This window comes from Pectinophora gossypiella, chromosome 9 (assembly GCF_024362695.1).
Source record: "Pectinophora gossypiella chromosome 9, ilPecGoss1.1, whole genome shotgun sequence".
NCBI classification, from domain to species: Eukaryota; Metazoa; Arthropoda; class Insecta; order Lepidoptera; family Gelechiidae; genus Pectinophora; species Pectinophora gossypiella.
The window spans coordinates 1,253,856-1,279,898 of NC_065412.1; positions in this window are offsets into that span (position 1 = coordinate 1,253,856).

The following is a 26,043-nucleotide window of genomic DNA, read 5'->3' on the forward strand; positions in this document are numbered from 1 at the left end:
ATTAACTACTTAGCCTGACTAATGGGCAGCGCTAAGGGCTCTCACCCGGTATAAAATTTAAGACAACAGCACCTACTGAAAGTGTCCCGTTTGCCGCGAACATCGGCTCAGGGCGTCGAGAATTAATCTGATCTAGTGAGCCGATAGCCATAAATGCTGAATAAGGGAAATCGTCGACCACTCCTGCGGGGCGCGGGTTCAGGGTGCTGATGTTTATAAATTATGTAATACAAACTGGATTAAAAAAAAGAAAGGATAACATGAAACAGTAGGACTAGGGCCCTGTGCTGGGAGGTTTCTGGCCACGTCTTTCCCTCAGCGTTACGGATTCCGATGTGGTAGTAGTTTTACAGCTAGTTACATAATATGTAATTTAATTTTTGACGTTCAAAAAGCGCTAACTTTGTAAGCCAATTTTGAAAAATAAATATTTTAGTTTTTTTTTTGAAGTGTTTGGAGTTAAACTACCGATCTTTTTACACTATATGTCCTCGCAACAGTGCAGTAAATATACAGAAACGTGATTCTTAATTTAAACTACTGAAGGAAGCGGGAAATAACTGCAATAATGATATACAAAACAGGTAGTTAGGTATTCCAACACCTAATTATTGAAGTGATATGCATAATGTGGGTCCACGGCCCGCTTGAGGTAAATCCCGTGGTTTGCCTTGTGGGTTTGTCCTGCTCGATTATAATTATAACTGCATCTAAATAAAAATAATCTCTGGTTGTGTATAACAATGGTTACATTATTTTTATTATACCTCTGGGTACGAAGATGGTAGAAAGACAGAGTCTCGAGCCATTTAAAAATGTCGTGTTGGAGGAGGTTGGAAAGAATAATGTGGACAGAGAGGGTCACTAATGAGGAAGTGCTAGTAAGAGAAGGGAAAAGAGGCAAATATTGAGAGCTATTGAGGACAGAAGAGGCTAAATGATTAGACACATAATAAGACACGATGATTTTTTTTAAAACATAGAAGAGAACAGACTAAAGAGAAGGCGAACGTCGTGTCTTATAAGGAAGTGAAAGAATTGGCCTTTGATAGACAATAATGGAGAATGCTACACCGATAAGACAGTGGCCCCGATTCCTGCAGACATCTCTTAATTTTACTTTAAGTTATACCTGTCATTTTCTTATCCGCCGAAAAGGAAAGGGACGGATGATTGACAGCTCTTAATTTTAGGAAGAATGAGTAAATAAATGAATAACCCGGGCGAATTTTTAGACGGTTGTTTTAGATTTGTGCTTAAAATGTGCTTAAAATTGACGTGTGTTCCATTAATTTTATGCTTGTCGATTACCCGTCCCTTTCCTTTTCGGCGGATAAGAAAATGACAGATATAACTTAAAATAAAATTAGATGGTGTTTACAGGAACTAGCACCAGTGGCTCTTGAATTAGTGATGAAGTAGATGGTAGGCAGTCGTTGCACGAGCCATGTTAACGGTCTTCAGGGTTGATGAGGTTGGTATACACCCCGGAATCTACACGATAAAAGAATATTATAGATACTTAGAAACATTAATAATTACAATCAATAGAAACATACGTTTTAAAGAATGGCCCTGATTCTTGCAGATGTGTAATACATGTTGTCATAATATTAGTTTTATACAATCTGTTGTAGGAGCTCGGTGGCGCAGCGGTAGACGCGCTCGGTCTGCGATTGTTGAAGTTAAGCAACTTTCGCAAAGGCCGGTCATAGGATGGGTGACCGCAAAAAAAAATGTTTTCATCTCGAGCTCCTCCGTGCTTCGGAAGGCACGTTAAGCCGTTGGTCCCGGCTGCATTAGCAGTCGTTAATAACCACCAATCCGCATTGGGCCCGCGTGGTGGTTTAAGGCCCGATCTCCCTATCCATCCATAGGGAAGGCCCGTGCCCCAGCAGTGGGGACGTTAATGGGCTGGTGATGATGAGGCAATTGCGTTCGTACCTATGTGCATTTTGGGTTTTCCTTCTTCCCCGTATTTCACGTTGATTCCCCGTATTTATTATAAATGTATGCCAAGCATAACTTGTAGCGACCGTGGTTCAAGTCGCACCACCAACAAAATGTTTGCAGTTGCATATCGCTTCCTCTTTTTTTGACGTGATTTCTTGTAGATTTGGAGAAATGAGGAGCGCTGAGGGTTCTCACCCGGTATCGCTACCTCAGGCAAATTCTTCAAGAATTTTTTTATAAATCAATTGTTGACGCGCTATCACTGAAATGTTTCAAAAGTAGGCTTAAATGCTGCCTACTCAAACACACTTTCTATAGCTTTGAAGATTTTTTAATTTTAAAATTAACCACTTAGTACTTAAGTACCCGCCTTAGTAGGTAACAACCTCCGTGGTCTAGTGGTTAGAGCGTTGGCCTCACGATTAGGAGATCCGGGTTCGATTCTCGATAGTCAATTTGTGAGACTGTCCTTTGTTTGGTAAGGACGTTTCAGGCTTGAATCATCTGATTGTCTGAAAAAGTAAGATGATTCCGTGCTTCGGAAGGCACGCTAAGCCGTTGGTCCCGGCCTACTAGCCCAAACACCTCTACCAACCCGCAGTGGAGCAGCGTGGTGGAGTATGTTCCATGGCCTCTACACTATCATGTCTCTACTCGTCTGTCAACGCCGATTTTTTAGAGGAGGCATAGAGATAAAATGTAACGAACAAATGAATAAAAGTCCCAGTTTATCTACTAAGTTCTCGCATTCGAGAATGTGTTCGTTCAAATCTCTAACACAATAAAGGTAGGTTATCACCAGCCGTTATCTGAGGTCACCCGGTCACCATTAACTCCCGATACGCTCGCTGACGTACGTCACATATTGCTACCTACCCTTCTATGTATTAGGCACTTTATATTTAGAAGATAACCGCTTATCTTCGTTTTTATACGAATGTAGCGATAGTTTTATGTTAGTGACCTTTTTAGACTACTGTATGTTTTTGTTAATTCATCGTGTGACGTCAGTACGAGTAGGTAACTGGCAGAATATAATGAGCAAAAAGACAAACACATAATAACGGGTTCTTACCGCGTTTAAAGTAGGGATATGAGACTCCCATATCCCTGCTTTAAACTCGGTAAGAACCCGTTATTTTGTGTTTTATTTATGATAATAACCGCGTAAACTTAAAACAACGTGTGAGCAAAAAGAAGTCCGTTAAAAATAAGGTTTTATGTCAAGGATGAAAATAAATTATACTCGCTCCTTGTTCGAGAGGTTTTTTAACAGTGTAGTCTACGTCTTATGCTCCAGCATCGTCACAATTTTCAAAGCTCATATCCAAAGCTAAAAAAAAAGTTAGTTTCCCGCTTCCGAGCGCACCTGTCAACTAATGTCATTACGGTTTTTGTGCACCGGCGCGTCACTTCGCCTCCGTAAATAAACAGTATTTTAAACTAATTGAAAACTAATATTTAACGCAAAAACATGATTGATGTAGTGCGACAAATCTGTTACTTACATAATCAAGTGCTTTTTTCTTTAAATAAGCTAGAAACAGTACCAAAGAAAAAATGTGGAAGACGACGAGCGTAAGTTCTTTTTGATAAAACAAAATGTGGATTAAACTGGTAAGTCTTAACATTATCCATCTACTAAAACAAGAGAAGATTATAATTATGATCAATTCAATTTGATTCCTTTTATTGTCGAAAACAAATTACTTTTTTTGAGGTTATAATTTTATAATCCTAACATTCGAAGAAGTAACTTAAGTCGGCACTTATTACTAATAAAAGTAACTAGTTTTATTAACAGAAATAATAATAATATTAAAATTGTATCGTGTTCGTGTTATAACAGTGATTTAAATGTTATACTTTGTTCCGATGTTGTTGTTGTTTAAATTCGCCTTATATAAGGCAGGCAAAGATCTGAGGACTATACAGTCTTGACTTTAGTAATTTAATATTCGAAAATCACGATCAAAATAGACCTAAGCCTTGTCTTCAGTCCCTGATTGCCGCGTTTTTATTTTCATCTGTCACAAAAAAAAAAAGATTTTTATTTTTGTTTCTTTTCGTAATTCGTGTTCTTGACTTATGTGGCGGTTGATAACTTACTATCAGCGAATGAAAAGAGCAGTTTTGTAATAAAACGAAGAGACCCAGTGAAATATAACCACAGAATGGCATAGAAAAGTAAATAATAAACATAGAAATAATTTGACAAGTTCAGATAATTAGATGACAGAAGCACTTCATGTTTACCCTGTTCATCAAGAAGTACCTATGAGACAGTAGTACTCGATATTACAGAGGTCATCTACACCATTGGTAGACAAGATACATAACTTATTCAAGATAACACTTAAAACATTTAGAGGATTATAATTGGTTCAATACAAGATAACCATACTTAAAAATGATATTATACTATATTATAACAGTACATAATCCCATCCCACAGTCTCTGTTAAGTGGTGATAATAATGTTATCTTCTCCGAATGATACTTACAATATAAGATGATGATAACATACCCTAACAATAAAAACAGAAAGAGTGTTAAGAGGGTACAGGCAAGAGATAGCCTTATTATAGTAAGCAATTTCTTCCAAATTACTCTAATCTTATTATATTTCAAGCTTCCAACGTATGGGTGATGATTATTGGTACCAACCTAACCAACAAGAGAACACCACTTGGAGAGTCACCTAGTTAAGCACTAGTAGTGAACTGTCTGACTAGAGGATAGACAGACTATTTGTTTCCTTTTAGAGCTATCACAATAGAGGATAGACAATGGACTTGATGTATCAACCCTATTAACTTAAAAATCAACCACTAAGACTGTTGCAAAGCGCAAATATACCTATGTCTTATTTTAATACCTAGAGCCATCGTTTAGCGGATGGACAGTGGACTTGATGGTACCAACTCAATGTACATAAGAGCTATCACTAAAAAGTTCGCCATTGCTAAGCGCTAATATACCTTTTTTACATTTCCATACCTAGAGCTATCACTTAGAGGATAGACAATGGACTTGAAGGCACAATGCACATAAGAGCTACCATTAGGAAGGTCGCCATTGATAAGCGCTAATATACCTATTTGTCATTTCCATACCTAGAGCTATCACTTAGAGGATAGACAATGGACTTGAAGGCACAATGCACATAAGAGCTACCATTAGGAAGGTCGCCATTGATAAGCGCTAATATACCTATTTGTCATTTCCATACCTAGAGCTATCACTTAGAGGATAGACAATGGACTTGAAGGTATTAATGCAATGATCATAAGAGCTACCACTAGGAAGGTCGCCATTGACAAGCGCTAACATACCTAATTCTCATTTCCATACTTAGAGCTATCACTTAGAGGATAGACAATGGACTTGATGGTATCAACCTAATTAACAAAAGATTTACCACCAGGAAGGGCGCCATTGCCAAGCGCTTATATACCTATTTATCATTTCCATACCTAGAGCTATCACTTAGAGGATAGACAATGGACTTGAAGACACAATGAATGTAAAAGATACCACTAAGAAAGTCGCCATTGACAAGCGCTAACATACCTATTTCTCATTTCCATACTTAGAGCTATCACTTAGAGGATAGACAATGGACTTGATGGTATGAACCCTATTAACATAAGAGCTACCGCGATTAGGGTCGGCATTGGCAAGCGCTATATACCTATTTCTCATTTCCATACCTAGAGCTATCACTTAGAGGATAGACAATGGACTTTATGGTATCAACTCAAATAACATAAAGCTACCACTACAAGTATCGCCTTTTGCTAAACGCTAGTAGATAGCTAGAACATAGACCAACTATTTTTTATACTTTTATTTTCATGTTTGATTTGTCACTTGTGGAATTGAAGATAAACGATTTAATTGTCGGGGCTTACCTACCCATGTTGAAACTCAAGATTAGACTAATGCTGAGAAACAATAGACTATTATGTCAAATTGTTCATTATAAAATAATGAGAGTACAAATTCTGAAGAAATAACCGACAGTTCAAAACCTAAAAGCCTCTGTTCTATTAATCAACCTCAACTGTGCTAGAAATCAAAGTATTAATAGCCGAGATTACTTCCAAAAGAGATAACTGTACACAGGACATGGTTAGAGAACCATTAACTGCTATTCAATTCTTTCAACCAACATCATAAAATTCAAATAGCACATAAATAATAATGAATAACATTGCCCGAAGAGTGAGTAAACGAGATAGCAGCAGGATCTGTGGAACAGAGACAACAGTATCAGCAGGCAGCCCCACAGCCAACAGTATGAACAGAAAGCCCACAAGGAACAGTATCAGCAGGCCGCCCACAGCCAGCAATAAAAGCAGTAATGCAACCAGACATGATCAGAAGTGCCATAACCAGCAGCCCTACAGCCAGCAGTAGTAGCAGAGCTACAACCAGATGTATTAGCAGTCTCACAGCCATTAGTATCAACAGTGCCCCAGGCAGCAAGGCCGTTTAAGAATAGTACCTCATGAGGAGGAAGAATTCCCTACAAAGTTACAATGGGAAAATTTGCACAAGCAAATATATTTTTCATGATATTTACTTTTCAAAATTCTGGGAAAATTAATCCCAAATGTCTATCACTAAAAGTTTTAGTATTATCATTAAGACATGGGATTCAAATCCTGTCTTTGTTAATCAGGAATAACAATACTAATCTCAGTATAAATTGAGGTACCTACCTGATAATATTATAACTTCAATGAAAATTTCCTTCAAGTATTACATTCGAAATTGTAAAATATTGATACCTAGTTCGGTTAGATAGAATAGTTGCCCTTTTTATTATTAACTCATAGGTGAAAAGGAAGGAAAAATAGTTCATTAGTAACAATAACTTACACCATAACCGTTAGCGGTTTCTCTAAATTATGTTGTTGTAGATTTATTATGTTGTTGCTGATCAGCCCAAACACAGTTTACAATTTATATAAAAATTACAACATTAATGTTACATAACATAAACAGCAATATACGGGATGTGTCCCTCCACTCAATCAATCGGAACCAAACTGCAGTGGAGAAGTAACAATAATATTTTTATGAAAAATATATGTTTATCCTATTTTTCGGTTAGTGTTGTAAGGTCAATCAGGCAGGTCCCTTCACTAAGTAACCTGACATATTAAATCTTCAGGTTGGGTATGAGAAGTGAATCCCAGTGCAAACAACGGGATCATGTTAGGTTAGATTAAAGAAAAAGGATGATTTTTACAAACAATGTTAATATACCTACACGACCGATAATTAATAAATTAATGTTATCCTTATATGTAACTGCATACCTAAGGGTAAAATATGTTTTATCCATTTATTTATTTTTTCCAGTAAATAATAGGACGTTACTATTACTGTCCTAAAAACAAATTTAATAATTATTACACTAAAGGGATAGCTGCGTAAACAATGTTACGTGTGTTGATGTGTCGTGTGTACGTTGTTCTAACATCTGATTGGTGGGTGAAAGGTTGCATAGAGGAATAGTAAAAGATTCCACAACAAGTTATACTTATTATTACCACATAAAAAAAAATATACTAAATATTATTACCAAGCCCATATGGTCGATATTAGGTAATACACAATAACGTGGGCTCAGGTAATCTATTTTAATAAAAACAAAATCTTAATTATTCCGAAGATAATTATCACACAAGTACATAATGTAAATGCACTTCCCCTCTTTATACTTTCAGCCTCATTTAACAATATCTTATAATAAAGAGGAAAGTTTAGTTCAGTGGTTCTGAATATTTTAATGAAAAAGGTCATTTGAATAAATGTAACGAAATTCTTACTTGCACTTATATTTGTATTTTTTCTAATCAATTTGACATGTTGTCTTAGGATTCATTTAACTACTCAATGTCGACAACAATTGCCAACTTAGCACAGGATGTTACAATCAATCTTGTGTCTGGGTGCCCTCGTCATTACCCGTTCTTCTTTATGTATTTCTTCTTCTTTTATGTATGTAAACAAATAATGTGTAACTTTGATAATTATTGTAGCCCTTGGTGTGCCAATGAAAAATGAGTGTTATACTATATGATGAAGTCTCACAGTCCTTTCGACTATAACTATCGTTGTTGTTCAAGAGCTTCGGAAATGTGCTCTATGGTGAGGTCCCTGTGAGGCTCTTATAGCCAATCTTGATGTTGAGCTCCATCAGAAATTTGTTCTTGTGTAGTTATTTTGTTGTGAAATTGATAGTAATGTGAAATAGGTATTTAATGTACTTGCTCAACTTCAACTTTATTATTTAGAACTATGTATCTATTCTAGTACAGTATAGTATAACCATATATAACATACATAATATCGATTCCATTCTTGAGAACTGGTGAAACTTGTTTAGCGAACAGTTATTATTCTTATTGTTTTTTACATGATAATATCAAAACGTTTGGTGGAACGCCGCGCTGAGTTTATCAGGCAACGGCTGTGCCTCTGACTGCCTTTATTGGGATTAAAGTCATGGGCAGCTGAATTAGCCTTTGTGATAACAATGTACTTTATTCATTAATGAATAATCATATTATTGGTACTCGTTTCAATTTAAATGTTTCATTCCCAACTAAGCTTTAAACATCTACACTGTTAAAAAACCTCTCGAACAAGGAGCTATTATAATTATGAGATTAAACTAACTTACCTGTAAGTTATGTTATATCTAAATTATACGAAGCTCCTTGTTCGAGAGGACTCCCTCCCTTCAATTTTAATATCCCGCCCTAAAGCTTCCACAGGTGATGGAGTTGTCCATGAAACATGCTTTAAACATAATGACATTAGTTGACAGGTGCGCTCGGAAGCGGGAAACTAACTTTTTTTTTTAGCTTTGGATATGAGCTTTGAAAATTGTGACGATGCTGGAGCATAAGACGTAGACTACACTGTTAAAAAACCTCTCGAACAAGGAGCTTCGTATAATTGAGATAGAACTTCACTTACAGGTAAGTTCGTTTAATCTCATAATAAAATGTATTATCATGCTCGGCTACAAACCTATTATGATATCTAACATGGTTATAGGCATATTATATTATAATACCTACAAAGAAGGTGTTAACATAGCCAAGTCATAATAATTGTCTATCTTAAGGTAGCAAGCACGAATTGTCTGTCAAATTATTGTAACTCTACCTACTTGTATAGATCTCAAAATTGGTTGAGTGAATGCTTTGTAGGAACTGTTAACACCAGATCCTATCCCTAAAGATAACTTAGATACTACTACTTAAATAAAACAGAGGTTATTGTTATTATTTTATTGAGATTGCTACTTAGCAATAAGTCCACATATTGTACTCTTTCTATGTTAGATACTTACTTATTTTCATAACCCATTGATCAAGAAACTCGGTGTGGTGTGGTGTGGGTACTTCTACGTAGTTCATCTTGTGGTGGATGTACCTATGTTCCCTAGTTGGTATATAATCGTGAGTTTATGTTATATGCATTGATAAAGTTTTGAATTACATTCTATGAGTCCAGTGTATGCTGTAGCCATATAAAAACAAAACAATCGCCCTCAGCCGAGCCGTCAACATGTTCCAATTGCCGTCCAATTAAAGTAAAAGGTACAATGAAGCCATCGAGGGAAGGTATTGTGAGTGATTGGATGAAGTCCCGCGACGGATACATTGTACGCGACCTACTTAACGCACTATACTTCAATACACCATCGCAGTTTAAGACATCCATGATACTACTCTCTGTACCAACCGGGCAGCCAGTTTATATTGGAATGTGTCCGCGTGATTTAATATGCTGCGAACGCAATGTCTCAATAGCTCTTGCTTTTGTACGTATACTTAGATTTTAAGTTCTCAAGTAAGTGAATTTGTATTCTTATTGAGAATAAAGATTTCTTTAAACCTTATAGCCAAACGAGAACTGCTACGCAATAGAGTATTTGACTGGATTAAAGATAAATTATAAAATCCTAATCTAGAGATAGAAGCCAGTCTAAGATGATCAAAAGTCAATCTCATTTTACTATTCGACTTATTTCGAATTTTATTTATGAATTAAGTAACAATGAGTACGACGTTTGACCGCTTTTATTGATGACGTCACAGGATAGTATTTCCATACAAACTACATAGAAAACTTTCGTTTTGACATTTCGGAAAAAGTAGCCTATTTTACAAGATAGGAACTAAAACTCAAACTCAATTTGATAGCTAAAATCAGTTGCATGTCAACCATTACCCGCTGGTATGGCGTTAGCAGAGCATTCGAGTAAACAAAATTCGAATTTCAAATCTCACCATGGATTATTGCGGTTAAACAGTGCAAAAATGACCTCTATACCTACTTATAACTACACTATGTAGATTACGGAATACGATGACAACAGTAACTACTGAAATTGTATTCCCCGATGACGTCACACACACCCATAATTCTAAGTTCAAAAAGATCTCCCGATGTTCTTTTGTTTGCTTCAAATATACTGTCTGTTGACGATAATCTTACAACGTTCACAGCCTTCAAAGAAAGTGCATTTCTTCGAAGCAATGACGTCATAAATCGTCTGAAACAGACTTATAAACCAATGATGATGGCGTTTATCAAGCAGCAACATATTCTGTTATGATGTACAGTCATGAGCAATATAACGTACCCACTTTAGAACCATGTCGCACTAACATATTTGACATTTAGTGAGACTTACAGTTCAATTTGTCAAAAAAGTTAATGTGATATGGTACCAAAGTTTATACATGCATGCTCGTGACCGTACACGACCACGAAATAGTGTTGTGATGACCTCAACGCTTATCCAAGATATTGACCGCAGATTACGCAGAGTCGAAAAGAGTGGAAGAATCAAGGAAAGCCTTTGCCCAGCAGTGGGATCAAGCAGCCGAGATAAGATAATGGACACAAAAGTATCAACTCGCGTACCTTCGGTAACAGGAAGAGTAATTAAAAATCTGTAATATCCAGGAAACCACTTGTAAGGACAATACAAGTAAAATGTCATTAAGAATAGTACTTAAAACCCAGTTAGTTTACGATCTATTCACCGATACAGAACAGACTTACTTTGTATCTACTTGGTTAATTGCTTCGGAAAAATATACTTTTTACTACTGTTTTATGACTGTAATTAAAGTACGTGTTTGGACTTCAGATTTAAGTTGATAAGAGAGTGACAAAAAGTGTTATTTTAGAGAAAAATAATGCTTTAAAATAGATAGGGAAGTGATGATTATTTTTTATGAAGTGACTGAATAGTTACTCTTTATTACATCATACGAGGAGCTCGGTGGCGCAGCGGTAAACGCGCTCGGTCTGCGATTGTTGAAGTTAAGCAACTTTCGCAAAGGCCGGTCATAGGATGGGTGACCACAAAAAAGAAAGTTTTCATCTCGAGCTCCTCCGTGCTTCGGAAGGCACGTTAAACCGTTGGTCCCGGCTGCATTAGCAGTCGTTAATAACCATCAATCCGCACTGGGCCCGCGTGGTGGTTTATGGCCCGATCTCCCTATCCATTCATAGGGAAGGCCCGTGCCCCAGCAGTGGGGACGTTAATGGGCTGGTGATGATGATGATGATGATTACATCATACAAAACTACCTCTGAGTTCTATTTATTGGTCTCATATTATAATAAGGTATATTTATAAGTACGTTGTAAGTATAGGTATTTGCTAGACGAGTAACTAGATCAACTATTGACATTATTAACTTTCACTTACACACCAACATACGTCACTATTCAAAAATATTATCGTATTTTTTTTCGAATTCGGAACGTCAAATGTGCTGCTATAATAACATTAAGATACCATACCTCAATGCAGTGGGGGCATAAAAAACTGACAGCTGACACGTAGAGGTGTGTGGGTACTAACGTTATGCAAAAAATACCACCTGTACCATCTAATAACCCTCAACTACAATGCCAGTCGTGCGGCCGCTAATGTCGCTCTCGCATCGGACTTTACAGCCATTTTAAAAGCTGCCACACATCTGATAAAGATGTAAAGGCCTGAGATGATGATGATGATCACCAGTCAACATACGTTGTGTATTGTTATGATTTTATTGTGATGTAATATTGAAATATTGTAAAGTAATCTATATAATGTGTACCTACTCATCGAAATATTTGTTGACGTGTAATGTTTATTATGAATAAAGAATTAAATTGAATTGAATTGAATTGTGTCATACTTACCTACCTTAAGACTGCCAACACTGACAGCAATTCAAATTCAAATTCAAAAATATCTTTATTCAGTAGGTAACATAGTTACACTTTGAATCGTCAATTTTTACATAACGAACGTCTCATCCGCCTAAAACTACTGCAGCTTCTCACAACCTATATAGCCGGGGAAAAGAAGCTGCAAGAAAAACCTCGGCACAGGGCCCTAGACGTTCTTTAAAAAAATAAACAAAATATTGGTATACAATTGAGTAATTTAGCTGCGAGTAATTATTTTGTAACTCTGCTGACCCTATTAGATATTACCTGCGTGATCTATGAACAAAATTATCTTCTCGTGTCCGTTATTTCTAAAAATGACGGTCGAAAATCCCACCTCGCTACTAATTACAAATCAACAGCTTATGAAGCCATACGTCACTGCAGTGGGGGCATAAAATCCGACAGCTCTCACGTAGAGGTGTGTGGTGTGTAGGTACATGTAGGTACATATGTGCAGTGCTGACGTCACGCGACAACCTGTCGCCCAGCCCGTGTAATTAAACCCGTCCGACGGTAGAGCGGCGATAGTGTCGATAGAATTGTCGATAAAAGTTATGGCAGTTGGTTTGGTGTGTTAGTGAGGGTCATACATACTCAAGAGGTAACTCTAGAATTACAAAATTACGTAGTCAGATTAAAACAAATATTCCAAATAAATGTATCGAAGTGATTCATTCCACAGCTTTAATATTATAACTCTCAAATAATAGTTGAGAAAGGATTATTTTTTCGCATTTCAGGTAAGTTTCGCAAGTCCAAGTTCCTGACGGGGTAAGTGCTATTAAATTATTTGTATATTATTTGCATATTTTTAAGACATATTAGGGACATGCTACAATTCATTTAGTCTATTCCTACGACAAGGTATTAAAAACTTAAAAAACGGTATTAACATCGTGGAGCTCTCTATTTGACGTTTTCTATCAATCTGTTAAAACATCTTAAATTATGACCATTATTTCTTTGAATCTTATTGATCATAACCACAAAATCTTGAGCGATAAAAAAATACTACATCTAGAAAATAATTATTATTTACTAATTTTGTGATTTGCTGATATTGTGTGCAAAGGGCAAGTGTCAAATTGCAATATTGCATTATAATGAGTATTTTATTTTTGTGAATCTTTTGTTTTATGCCTTCCTTGACATCTTCTCTTTGTCCGGCCAAGTAGTTAATGCCATCTGCGGCAAATCTACAATAAGACACGTCAAAAAAAATACATCTTGTATCACGACACGATAACACACACACACACACCATGCGGGTACATACCTATGTGGTATAAAACAAAAATTCTGGACATCTGATCTATTATCTCTGATCTGTTTAGTATCATTAGTATACAAATCTATTTGTAAAGTACTTATCGACAAAGCAATACAGACAGGGCACACCTCTAGCCCGACCCCCGCGGCATCTCGTTTTATTAAGGCGCGTTTTTTGTGCGCACGCACATGGTGGCCATACCGCGCCGTACCTCGAAGTCTTAACACTGACTTATTTGTTTGTTTAGGTATTATTGTCCGTGAGACTGTGGGCATGTGAGAGTCATTGGGGAATTAAAGTGGTCGGATGGTGATTCTGATCATGCCCATTCTATAACCAAAGAGCCTATAAGAGGCAAATGTTTTTATGTACAATTTTATCAGCTACTCAGAATCATAATTAAAACACATAATAACGGGTTCTTACCGCGTTTAAAGCAGGGATATGAGACTCCCGATATTTCGACACGGGAATTTCGGCAAGTGCCATGATCACGGGATGACAATATATACTCAGAATCAACTACAGAATGAACATACATACATAAACTCACGCCCGTAATTACTAATGGTGTGGGCAGAGTCACAAGTAATCAAATATAATTTGCAGCGACTGTTGATATGAAGTCCTAATATGCATATGATGAACCCCACGGTGACAATGGATAATCATGGTTGTATGTAGGTGCCTTGGTGAACCCCGAAACATTAACCAAGTTGCAAACGATTATGACAATTGACAGTACCTATCGGTGATAAAAATATTATGTTTGATTAAATTGTCACGTTATCAGTGTCAATTTCATATACCTATTTTTATCACTGTCACCGTCGATTGTCATGATCCTTTGCTACTTGGCTATAGCGCCTTGTCGAGGAGTCACTATACCCAAAAGTAGAATTTGGTGATACTTACTATTTTTATGCACTGTAATCTGCAATGTACCTAACCTGAATTCATGCAATAAACGTTTATTATTATTTATTTTTTTATTAAACGTTATTATGTGGATTGTTTCAACAGTTCGTGGGCGGCCACGCGTTTATAAATACTTAGTAATCTGCTATTACTCGTAAATGTAACTTTTGCCTATTCATTCAGTTTGACTTTTGCAGTCGCCGTTGTATCTGCTTTACAACTATGTAGATAGCTACTTTGAGTTAAATAACCTAAATTGTACAACTCACAAGTTGTGTATCATCTCCCACCGCTGTCACGAGCGCGCGGGCAAACAGAACACTATTTACTATTTTAATTGCCGTACATTTCCGCAAAAAGCCGGTATTGCAGCGAGCAGCTTATTAAAACATGTCCGGGAAAGTAGAAAGCCGGGAGCTGGGAAGTCCCGAGTCCGGGAGTCGCGGCTGTAGTGAGCAATGTCTAATTTTCCGGTTTTGCCCGCGCAGATTGCGTCGCGCCCGCGGGAATCCACCTCGCTAGCTCGCTAGCTGCCTCTATGTGCGGGGAAAATTTAAATTTTGTTTTATTCACTGCTTAGTTGGATTGTGTGTAAGAATAAGAACTGATAAATTAATGTGGACGTCTTAATGGAAGTTGCAATGTACTTTAAAGACCTCCTCAAGTATATTATCTTACGTAAAACATGCCAATCAAAATAATGGATATATGAGGATCGAAGCCAATGGAATTCCACAGTCTCTGATTAGGTAACCTAGTATGTGTTTATAATATACCTATGTACAAATTGTAAATTAACTAAGACAAATACCTAAAACAGTTCATAATCATCACTTAGTAATCTTTCAAGAATTTAATAATATAGGTATACTTAGTTGGTAACATTCCGATTCATTTGAAATTAAGTATCTGAACGATTTTAAAGTCCGAAGAAGTTCAGAACCATATTTTCCCGAAGACATCATATAAAAAGACGCGTCGAACTCGTATAATAAAATTATGCAGTCCACTATTTCCATCATAATCCAACCACCTGCAAAACAACCATTCTTTACATTCAGCTCTTCAAATAACACATAAAAATCAATTCAACGTCTAAGGTTTACGACGTCCAACTTTCACCTAACATTGTCGCAAGTTTTGAGATTGCAGAGTGCAATAAAAGAGTTATAATAATACGGCGGCAACTCCGCCGGCTTCGGTCGCTTCGCTCCGGTCGCTCCGGCGGCTCCGCTCGCTCCGGCCGAGATTGGAAAACTTGCCCAACGTTTATGACCGTAAGTTGGGACCGCGATTTGTGGCCGCATTACCTATGACTGTGATAAATATTGGATCTGATGCGAACCAACTTTGACGTAGAAATAGTTTGTGGTCGATTCGAGACATTGTTTCCAAGATTGTATGATAAAAGAAGATTTAGCAATTATAATTCACTTTTTTATGAGACTTAATCTAAAGCATTAGACTCAATACTTGGCCGCACAAATGGGGCTGAGGGCTCTCACTCGGATCTTTCACGCGTATTTTACTGTATTCCACTGACTAGCCTCACTGTTACTATATAGTAAAGCATATGTAAGTATCTTGACGTTTTTCAACCTTTATAGCCGAGGTAAAGCACTTTCGTGGAGACAAGAAAAATCTCGGCATAGGGTCCTAGAGGCACTAAACCTAAACGAACGAAAAACTAATCTAAACGACACTCTAGAATCAATAAAGGGTAGCACAATGCTAAGTAAGTATATACAATAACTACGCATAAAGCATCATCAGCTCATAAATCCCAGCGAACTGGCGGCCCAAACTGAGCATGATATTACAGCCGGGCACCTTCATTTTTTGCCGGCTGTGGTGCCCGCGTGAATTCATTTTAACTTCGCCGAAAAAACTCCGAACACCTTTTTTCCAAACTCGAGTGAATATGAAATCCGGAACTAGAAAGTTACGTGAAACACCGCACGTTCACATGTCACCGCTGCTATGAGTTTTGGAATAAAAAATCTGTATTTTTCGGGAAACAATTGTTAGAATGGAAACAAGGTTGCTTGTAATATAAAGCGAATTAAGGTTCAGAATTTATAACGATTATAAAACACTTTTCTTTTTTTCACCGGCTTCGCAATGTACGCACTACAAACGTAATGTATACTTACTTAGTCTTTCTCCCATTTTTTTCTAGTTTTCTTTGCAATCTGGCAACCAACCTCAGTTGGTGTCAGGGTTACTATTGAGCCGCCAAAGGCCCCTGACATGGCTCATAACGACTACGTACTTACATCAGTGAGTAGTAACCGGGACCAACGGCTTAACGTGCCTTCCGAAGCGCGGCCTGTAATGTCCTTACTAAACTAGGGTTCACTAAGTGATTTTTGTGATGTGTCCACACCGGGATTCGACCCCGGACTACCGGGGGGAGGTTGGTAATCCACCTCACAACCCACACGATAGAAGAAGACCTCAGTTGGGATATGGTGTGTCGTATTTTCGCTGCGGTATTGACTAGTGGAGCACTCGTGTAGACTGTTCATTCCGGACAGTTACTATACATTCTTTTTTCGATTTTTTTTTTATATACGGAATAACTTAGTCCAAAAATTATTAAAAAACGAAACTAACTTTCAAAATTCTCAACATTGAACGCCGCATTCCAATCTAACCTTTCCACCCACTCAGCACACATATACCACCTTCTTTGACATTTGACCTTCCGTCCCTCACTCAGCAGTCCATTAAGACATTAATATTGAAACAACGTCTTAGGTGGCTCGTCACAGCCTATTACCGCGGACAGAGTCTGACGTCACGCCGCGTTAGCCAAGAAGCCTCCTTGATGGCTAAAATTAGCTAAACGGGTCACTGGGTTGCTGTGGGTACCTATCTAACTGGGTTGTATAGGACGGTAATTTGGGCGGAGAGTTACTACAGAATAGTACAAAGTTGCGGCAGAGTTTGATGGTTTTAATCTTATTTAATATACCTACGTAATATCGTTTTGTTTTAAACAATAATACACGTGAACTGAGAAAAAGATTTCTTCGTGAATTTGTGGGTAAAATTATAATATACTTAGGTACTTAGGTACCTAAATGCAAATACTATTTACCCTATGTGATATTGTTTGGATCAGTATTTATAATTAGTTTCTTCTTCTATCGTGTGGATTAAATTGTGAGGTGGATTACCAACCCCATCAACCCTGGTGTCAGGGTTATTACTGAGCGGCCATAGGCCCCTGACATGACTCATGTAACGACTACGTATTTACATGAGTAAGTAATAACCGGGACCAACGGCTTCATTAATAAATAGAAAAAATATGAAAGTTTTTTTTTTATAAAATAATGCACGATGCATTTACCCTTAACGGTCCCGTACACTAAATATACAGCTCACTAGACACAGTACCTACTCAAATTCAATTCAAAAATATCTTTATTCAATAGGTAACATAGTTACACTTTGAATCGTCAATTTTTACATAACGAACGTCTCATCCGCCTAAAACTACTGCAGCTTCTCACAACCTGTATAGCCGGGGAAAAGAAGCTGCAAGAAAAACCTCGGCACAGGGCCCTAGACGTTCACTTTAGAACCCTGTCGCACTATCATATTTGACATTTAATAAGACTTGCGTTTTAATTTGTCAAAAAAGTTAATGTGACATGGTATCAAAGTAAATATACTATATTAGTACTCGTGACATTGAAGTCCTTGATATTTATGTAAGTTGTGACACACTTGAATAAAAATATTTAGTCTTTTCCCAGCTCCTACGAAACAGTACCCGCATTTCTATAACATAAAGAGGTAATTTGGCCCCAAGTGAAAAAGTACTTGACGCCGCAGAAAAACAGCGTGATATATAGTAATGTGACAATATTTCCCACTTATAAGATTATCCCAGTCATTTGCCAAGTACTAGGCCCAGCAGGTACGGGCTGTATCTAGACAAACAACAGCAAGGCATAAATAGCTGTTATGTCGACATTACACGCATAGCATAGAGAAAACAGCAGGTTCATTTTATTCCCATTAGCTTAAATCCTGATACACTTCTCTTGCTTCCTCCACATTCATCAAGTGCTTCATACTCGCACGCCGGTTCCGAGTAGATCGTACTAAACCTTTTCTAAGGACATCAATTTGGTTAATGTAAAGAATTGTTTAAGATGAGATTTAGTGAATGAAATTATAATAGTCTCTGCTTACCCCTGTGGGAAATAGGCTCATTTTATTGCATACAAGTATGAAAACATAACAACAATATTGCGACTTTACTATTGCTTAGGTACTAGAGATTAAACTCACCGAACCTTCTGTTAGGCCAACATGATAGTTGGTGAGCCGTATCGCCGACTATTGGTCGAGTCAACTGTGTTAGTGAAAACTGTACTTACTTACTTAAGATATTTTAATAACTCATTGGTGCAAATCCTGCACCGAGATTCGAACCGGAACTTCTCGATAAAAAAGCAAGCCGGTATACAACAAGACCACAGTGACTAGTGACTCACATGACATGGATTGATATTGACATGTCACCTTATGTGAATTCCATATTTTTAACACAGTTTTTGTCGATGTTCTTAATCGTTTGCAAATTGGCGAAAGCTCCAGTAAATATGCTGTAAAGCATTATATGAAATGAACCTACAGTTTTTTTACACTGTGGTTCAGGCGACGGCATGGCGCGAAAACATGGAGGTATTTGCATAAAACAATTTGCTAAGTGTCACACTCAGTAGGTGACATAGGTATCTTGAGGCAGCGTAGAAACTTTTTTGCTGAAAAAAGTTCTGAAAAAAGAGGAGGGATTATTAAATTCTTGGTGGCTTCGACCGTCGGATAATGAAGTTGGTCGAATATTCCAAGCGTCCAGACCGTTGAAACTTACTGATGTAAGTACACCGAATAACGGCCTCTGTGGTTCAGTGGTTGTGTGCTATGCTCACGATTCAGAAGTCACGGGTTGAAATCACTGAATTCGTAGGAGTTTAAATTCATGTATATAATTGATATCACGTGATTTCCAGGATTTGTGCTCGGTTAATGAGAAAAATCCGGAGGTCCCGGGTTCGAATCCTGGGGACATATCACAAAAATCACTTTGTGATCCCTAGTTTGGTTAGGACACACTTAGGGTGATCACCTGATTGTTCAAAAAGTCGATCCGTGCGGAAGGCACGTTAAGACGTTGGTCCCGGTTACTACTTACTGATGTAAGTATGTAGTCGTTACACGAGCCATGTCAGGGGCCTTTGGCGGCTCAATAGTAACCCTGACACCAGGGTTGATGAGGTTGGTAATTCACCTCACAACCCACGCGATAGAAGAAGAAGATGGCAAAAGTTTCTCCCCCTATTACATGGGACTTGGACAAAGCTGACGAGGAGTGGATCTTTCAGGGGAGGACTTCCAGGGATGGATCAATGTTATTGTAGATTTGCCAGACACGGCATTTACTACTTGGCTGGAGGTAATTAAGTAGGTAGCTACGTATTAATTTTAAATGTTCAAACTAATTCTCAAAGCTAAACCTTTTTGTAACAATGAAAACGTTCCTACCCTTAAGCCAGGGAAGGTAAACACAACAGAAGTTAACAACAACGCAGCGAATGCGAAGCGAAGACGAACGCGGCACGAAGCGGAAACGAAGCGAACTTATAACGAGGAGAATAAAAGTTACTCCACCCCTGCCGCCGACACCGGTACTGATAACTTTATAGGTATCTTCTTGATAGTTATTAACATAACTAAGCACCACGCCTGCATCTCCCAAGGGATAAGCAGATGTGCGTAGTAAATACACCTCTCCTCACATAACATAAAACATAAACAGCCTACGTCCCACTACTGGGAACAGGTCTCCCCTCAGTCAACTGGAGGGGGTATGGTGCATACTCTACCAAGTTAGTGGAGCACCACTGCGGGTTGGAGGACCTCTCCTCGCCAGCTAAAATAAATAAATTAATAAAAAAATGCTGCTATGCTGTTCTGGGAGCAAATAAAAAAACATAGAAAACGTTCAGCTGCTTGTCTTCCCGGGCATGTCGTAAAAACCGACAGAGAGATTGTGTCCTCTAACATGATGGACTAATGTGATGGGCGATAGGCTGATCCCTTATCACCATAAAGTTTATCATTATCCAGCTTACGACATCGTATCAACAGTGGCTGCAAGTTGTCTTTGATTAGGTACTTGTGGCTCTGCCCACTCCATTAGGGATTACGGGCGTGAGTTTATGTATGTATGTGTAATAAAAAAATGGGCCATGTCATGGGCGAACGGTGGCTCGGTAGCCCTGACACCTCTTTTCTTACTTAGGCACTACTGCTTGGCACTACTAGTAGTGCTATGAGAGATTTTTCTCTCCCGTGACACTACCTGCATCGATCGGTGGTGTAATAGGAAAAATAACATCTCCCATAGCACTACTCAGATGGTATTCGTGTTAAAAGAAATTTTGATATCCCATAACACTACCGATGTGCATATAGACGACGCCCTGAGCCGAGGTTCGCGCCCAACTGGGCACCCTCAGGCCTGTTGTCTTAAATGTTGTAGGTACCGGGTGATAGCCTCCAGCGCTCCCCATTTGTCCGGCCACGTAGTTAATGCCATGTGCGGCAAATCTACAATAAGTCACGTCAAAAAAATCTTTTACGTAAGAAATATTTGGCAAGGCTGATGAGGTAGGCCATTGACCTCACAATTCACACGAAAGAAAACTATAGTATTTGATAAGTTTTACTCTTTATTGCGTCGTTTATGAAAATAACAGTAAGAGTACCACCTACACGTGCCGGGTTAGGAGGCTCCCGAGAGGAGGGCCGTGGGAGGACGTCGCACCGCCGACCTCTGAGGTACCACGATACAGGGAACAGTTTATTGACACAAATCGACGGATATTTTTTACGGAATAGTGATAAACAAGGTTCTGAAATAAATAGATATAAGTAATTGATCACGTTCAGCTGCTTGTCTTCCCGGGCATGTCGTAAAAACCGACAGAGGGATTGCGTCCTCTAACATGATGGACTAATGTTATGGGCGATAGGCTGATCCCTTATCACCATAAGGTTCATCATATCCATCTTAGGACTTCGTATCAACAGTGGCTGCAAGTTGTCTTTGATTACTTGTGGCTCTGCCCACCCCATTTGGGATTATGGGCGTGAGTTTGTGTATGTATGTATGTAAGTAATTGATTTCTTCCACCATACTCTCTAGAAATGATGAGAAAAAGCCTATGCCAAGTGTTTGATTGAGAGTTTTGTCTATCTGTATGACATTCTTAGTACGAGTACATTCTTATGTTATCGCACGCAAAGGAAAAGACATACCTACTTCAACATTCTCAATATCCTAAATACTATTTACGGTTTACTCGGCTATTATCACAATTAAAACACATGCTAATACCGGGTTCTTACCGCGTTAAAATCAGGAATATGAGACTCCCGATATTTCAATACTGTTGCAAGTCTTATATCCCTGATCTTAACGCGGTAAGAACCCAGTATTATGTGTTTTAATTGAATCTGAATCATTTATTCGACGTAATTATCGTGGATAAACTTGTTGAAGGTCAATATAAAATTTTTGAATCTACGTCATTTCGCAAGGTGTTATGGTTGAGGAGAACAAATGACAAGAAACTGCAACAGCAACACATCTTTTAAATCAATGTAAGTAGGTATACATTACAAGTTATTTAATAACTAGAGGAACACATTGAATACCAGGCATTTTTATCAAATATTCCTTTCCTGAAAACATATTTTTTCCCATACAATAGTAGCACTAATATCTTCATACTCCACGTAACTAAAGGTAAACGTGAACCCAGCTCGGTTGGCACGCAGCCATCCACCTCTCTCGCCTGAACTACGGCATAGTGGAGGTAGGTCATTTCATTATTTATAGCTCACTACTTGCCCCACATTTCCATGCAGGTTTTGGCTTGTGCAGTTGAGGGGTAGGCAGTGAAAATGGAGCGGTAAAGGTCGATATACTATTTTCTGTCTTTACACGTATGTAGGTACCCACACGGACAGCCTGTATAGGAAAAATAATGAATGCCATATTAAAGGCAAGTCTACAATAATTTACGTGTCTAAAACAGCTCCTTTTGTATAGTCACCTAAAATAGTACCACGTCACACTAACTTTTTTGATAGGGTAAGGTTGCTTAAGTCGTACCCCCTAAGGAAGTAATGCTGTAAAATTCAGTGCAACAGAAATAATACAAAAACATCTGCATCTAAAGAATCTTTATTTATTTGCTTTTTAATTAATAATCACAGAAACTTAAAATCTTTTATCAAAACAGGTATTATAACGTTTTTTCCAAAATATAGCTTCGGTACGATTAAGGCGCCTGGTTGCCTAATTCGTACTACTTATAGCCTAAGTCGTACTTAGACAATACATTTGAGAAATCATATTATAAACTATATAGAAAAACGATGAGGTAGTTCAAAATTTTCAGCAAGCTCAAAAGCAAGTTTTCTGAATTCAGTGGTAGTCAAACCGAAGAAACAAGACTCTCGATTCATCAAATGCTGTGCTAGTATTTCTTCCATGTCTGGTGACATACCATTAGGTCTTCCAAATTTAGTTTTTCTATTCAAACCTTTTAAATGTCGTCGCAGTGTGGGCTTTGGTATATTAAATCTTCTACAGGCGTCATTAAAACCAACTTCTCCATTCCGATGTTTCTCTAAAGCTTCGTTCCTCTTGCTTCCAAGTATTGTACTTTCTTTTCGCCATATTTATAATCTGGTAAAAAATCAAATAAATTACTCATCCATCCATATCATCACGACCGTTATTCCCTAAGGGGGGTGGTCAGAAGCATATTCTAATCAAAGACCTGACCTATGCTCACGCTCCTGCTTATTAAACAATTTTCTCAATACCTAAGTCGTACCGGTACGAGTAAGGAATTTTGCACAGGTACGACTTAAGCAGCAGGGTTTCTAAGTTTAAAATTAAAATCACTGGCATAACCTAAAAAAGTTCGAACGTTTGAGTATGTCTAAACGATTGCCGATTAAGTATTACAAATAAGTGTAAACAAAGAAATAATGTAAGGATCATATTCTTGGCATAAAAAGCTTACGAATGAGACAAAAATTTTAATGAAAATTGCGTAAAAACTTACTTCTTTGAATTATTTCTGCTGCACGAAGCCGGCCAGCGGACTATTTGTTTACGTTTGCTCGGGCGACTAAATAGTTCAGGCGGGCAACATTAGATGGCGCAATTTGTAAGTATCAGACAAGATATAGCCGTGGTACGACTTAGGCCGTGGTACGACTTAAGCAACCTTACCCTATATTGAACTGTAAGACTCACTAAATGTCAAATTATATTAGTGCGACAAGGTTTCAAAGTGAGTTACCGTATGGTTATGTCTGCACATAATAGTGAGGCCAAATTCCTCTTAAATTGGAAGGTTTATACCACCACACAATTTCACTATAGAATGTCGGGCTTACATAGCGAACATCTAACGTTATGGTGTTAAATAACATAGCGAAGGAGGCTTCCCTGTAAATGCCTTCAGCAAATAATAAATCAAAACTCCGTATAAATACTTAAGGCCTTCCACAGGTCCACAACATTCACCAAGTATAAATTCAATTACTTGTTCCGAGTAAAAGTAATTTTAAACCGACCTGACCCGTGACGTCACCCGTCCGCCATTTTTTCCCCCTCCCCCCACACAATTTGTCTTCAAACTTGCCTCGACCCCCTCCCACTGTAATCAGCTCCCCCCTTTTATGTACTAAGGTGCTCTATGTAGAGCTTAAAGGTGTCTGGCCAAGGTAGTGGAAACTACTTAGACTCATATCCATACTATTTAGGAGATGGGGGTTTTATACATAATATATAGCAATGTAGTCTAGACTCGTCTTCATGTACCTACCACAGGCTTAATGTATTGTACTTGCTAGTTCCATAGTGTAGGTACATTTAATTATTTACCTAAAACTGGTATCAAGGACTGAAACAAAGAGCGCAATTGAGAAAGTTCTTTGTTCCTGTTGCTTTGATTTGCTTACCTAGACGCAACTAAAAACAATATAAGTTTACCTACCTACTTATACTGCTAAGCCTAATATAGTTATAAGACAATACGTTTGAGGTTAGTTGATCTTAAGACAGGAAAGTTCATAAAATAATTTTGTCTACATTCCCGTAGGTACCAAGAATGTCAGAGTAGAGTAAAAGAGTAATGTCAGTTCCGCCTTCCAGTCATACGTAACACAAAATAGGTGCAGATAATGTCCCGTAAATAACCCGGGTCGGTACATAGCGCGCACACACCGATCGTGACCTATATTCTCGCGCGGCGTCACTGCGCCAATACCTGAGCCATACCTTAGCGCGAGCCCACGTGCCAGGTGGGCTCTCGCCGCCATTGGTGGAAGGTGTACCAACCCGCGGTCACCCCACCTGTCTCCGCCGCTGCAGGTGCGCACAGGTGCTCCCACCGCCTCCGCACAGGCCACGCCCCTTTTTATCGAGCTGCGCAGGTGAGCTGCGCGCTGATTGGTCGCGGCAAGGTAACACAGGTATTACCCACCTGCCCGTGCAGGTGTGTCTACGCAAATTTGAATTTGGAATCGTTAGTTGTAGTGTGACTCGTGTGGTGGGTGTGTGGGGTGGTCTGTGTGGTGTCGGTTGTAGTAAAAAGTGCGCATGTGTGACTGCGATTGATGTTTCCTTGAGGTGTGGAGGCTATATTTAGGCCGGAGGTGGGTGACGACCTTGCCGAGGTCGCGCGAGACCTCACACAAGGGTATGTACCTACTTATGTGGCACGAGGATAACGTATAGTCTATACGTAATGTGGTTAATATAACAAATTTCGAAAATAATAATTATAGGTTTAATACCATGAAAAATCTTGACACAAAAAAGATATGAAAATGCGTCAAAAAAGTCTAATCATGGTTTGAGTTCAAACGACATAAATAACATAAGTTTATAGATACGTACCTGTTTTCTTATCATCTCAGACATTTATAACGATAATCAATAAATGATTCGCGTCGCACCTATAGCGACGATCATGACAATATCAGCTTCGTCATCCGTAACTTAAACAAAAACTTAGGTACTTACAACTGCAGTTTATTTCTTCACTATTTACATGTCTATCTACCCTATTACGACAACTAGCACGACTGTACGTGTGCAGGAACTAATAAAGTCTACATTCGAGCACTAAAGTGGCAAAGCGCCCATTCCGCCCTAGGTAATTCAGGCGGTACCTAATTACTGAAGCACTAAAACGAGCTAGACTACCTAAAGTCCTAGGTAATGAGCCGCGCTCAAAGACGAGGTGGGGAGTAGTGGGGGGAGTAGGGGGTGAAGTGGGGGTTGAGGTAAAAGCCAGTCTAATTATGAAAGAAGATTGAGTGGTAATTCTACGCTGCGACGTAGACGGCACCTCGCAATAAAGATTTTAAATTGGTCGATGCTCAGGGATTTTCCAAATTACAAGGCTCTTCCTTCGGGAACACAATTTTCATTTTAAATTGTGCGGTTGTGGGAGGCATCGGTGTCAAAAACAGTTTCATATCTACATAACTTGAAATCGCTTCTTCATCGTATC